Here is a 2408-nt window from a genome sequence, read left to right on the forward strand (position 1 = left end):
TGAATTCGGTGCATTGGCACTGGCCAAAGCAAGGTTTCCCAGCCCCACGGACGACGCGGCAGCTCTCTCCTGGCAGAGGACGTCCCAGGCAGCGTTGCCCTGACGAGATAGTGTGGGTACGCCGAGGCCCAGGGAAAACACACTGCCCAGAGAAATCCTAGCAAAGCCGTGGGCTTCCCCACAGGAACCTACGTCCGTTTCAGTTCTTTGCCGAGAACGGAGCTCGGAGGCAACATCAGATTGTGTGTATCTCAGGGAGAGAAAGAAGGCTGTGACTTCCCCCGTTCCTCTGACGAAAGCAGTTAGAGGGAGAAAAGCGTCCTTTGCTTTCGCTTTCCCGCAGGGAGCTCGGCGAAACGGCCCTTCGCGAAGGGCCGTTTTCCCCCGGAGAACTGCCTGGCGGCAGCCCCGTTCTCCAAGGACAACGCGTATGCAGGGTTAGCGTTCAGCTATCGTGAAGGCTCGCTTTGGCCCAGGGAGAGCCCCCGTTCTGCAAGGGGAACGCGTACGCAGGGTTAGCGTTCAGCTATCGTGAAGGCTCGCTTTAGCCCAGGGAGAGCAAAGCGCCTGGGGACAAAATCTTGGCAGACCCCGCTGCCTTTCCACGGTGCAAAGTGTGCAAGTGCAGACTCTTTTCCAAAGAAGGGAGCGCACAGGCAACAGCAGCCCGCACGTTTCTCGGTGAAAGGGAGAACTCCCTGACATCACCCAGCCCTCTGAGCAAAGGCAGGCAGAGGGAGAGAAGCTTCCCTTCCTTCCCCTTGCCCGCAGTGCAGTCCTCGTTTGCTCTCGCAAACGCAAGGCTTCTTCTGAAAAACTACATCGCGGTGCAGCTCTCCTTCCAGAGGAGCAACGACAGAGCTTTAGCTTCTCGGAAGAGACTGGGAAAGCAGCCGGGGAGAGAAGGCCTTTTCCTAGTCTCTTTTCTTTCGGCCTGAATTCGGTGCATTGGCACTGGCCAAAGCAAGGTTTCCCAGCCCCACGGACGACGCGGCAGCTCTCTCCTGGCAGAGGACGTCCCAGGCAGCGTTGCCCTGACGAGATAGTGTGGGTACGCCGAGGCCCAGGGAAAACACACTGCCCAGAGAAATCCTAGCAAAGCCGTGGGCTTCCCCACAGGAACCTACGTCCGTTTCAGTTCTTTGCCGAGAACGGAGCTCGGAGGCAACATCAGATTGTGTGTATCTCAGGGAGAGAAAGAAGGCTGTGACTTCCCCCGTTCCTCTGACGAAAGCAGTTAGAGGGAGAAAAGCGTCCTTTGCTTTCGCTTTCCCGCAGGGAGCTCGGCGAAACGGCCCTTCGCGAAGGGCCGTTTTCCCCCGGAGAACTGCCTGGCGGCAGCCCCGTTCTCCAAGGACAACGCGTATGCAGGGTTAGCGTTCAGCTATCGTGAAGGCTCGCTTTGGCCCAGGGAGAGCCCCCGTTCTGCAAGGGGAACGCGTACGCAGGGTTAGCGTTCAGCTATCGTGAAGGCTCGCTTTAGCCCAGGGAGAGCAAAGCGCCTGGGGACAAAATCTTGGCAGACCCCGCTGCCTTTCCACGGTGCAAAGTGTGCAAGTGCAGACTCTTTTCCAAAGAAGGGAGCGCACAGGCAACAGCAGCCCGCACGTTTCTCGGTGAAAGGGAGAACTCCCTGACATCACCCAGCCCTCTGAGCAAAGGCAGGCAGAGGGAGAGAAGCTTCCCTTCCTTCCCCTTGCCCGCAGTGCAGTCCTCGTTTGCTCTCGCAAACGCAAGGCTTCTTCTGAAAAACTACATCGCGGTGCAGCTCTCCTTCCAGAGGAGCAACGACAGAGCTTTAGCTTCTCGGAAGAGACTGGGAAAGCAGCCGGGGAGAGAAGGCCTTTTCCTAGTCTCTTTTCTTTCGGCCTGAATTCGGTGCATTGGCACTGGCCAAAGCAAGGTTTCCCAGCCCCACGGACGACGCGGCAGCTCTCTCCTGGCAGAGGACGTCCCAGGCAGCGTTGCCCTGACGAGATAGTGTGGGTACGCCGAGGCCCAGGGAAAACACACTGCCCAGAGAAATCCTAGCAAAGCCGTGGGCTTCCGCACAGGAACCTACGTCCGTTTCAGTTCTTTGCCGAGAACGGAGCTCGGAGGCAACATCAGATTGTGTGTATCTCAGGGAGAGAAAGAAGGCTGTGACTTCCCCCGTTCCTCTCACGAAAGCAGTTAGAGGGAGAAAAGCGTCCTTTGCTTTCGCTTTCCCGCAGGGAGCTCGGCGAAACGGCCCTTCGCGAAGGGCCGTTTTCCCCCGGAGAACTGCCTGGCGGCAGCCCCGTTCTCCAAGCACAACGCGTATGCAGTGTTAGCGTTCAGCTATCGTGAAGGCTCGCTTTGGCCCAGGGAGAGCAAAGCGCCTGGGGAAAGAAATCTCAGCAGACCCCACTGCCTTTCCACGGTGCAAA

The sequence above is a fragment of the Elephas maximus genome, chromosome 16 (genome assembly GCF_024166365.1).
Source record: "Elephas maximus indicus isolate mEleMax1 chromosome 16, mEleMax1 primary haplotype, whole genome shotgun sequence".
Lineage (NCBI taxonomy): Eukaryota > Metazoa > Chordata > Mammalia > Proboscidea > Elephantidae > Elephas > Elephas maximus.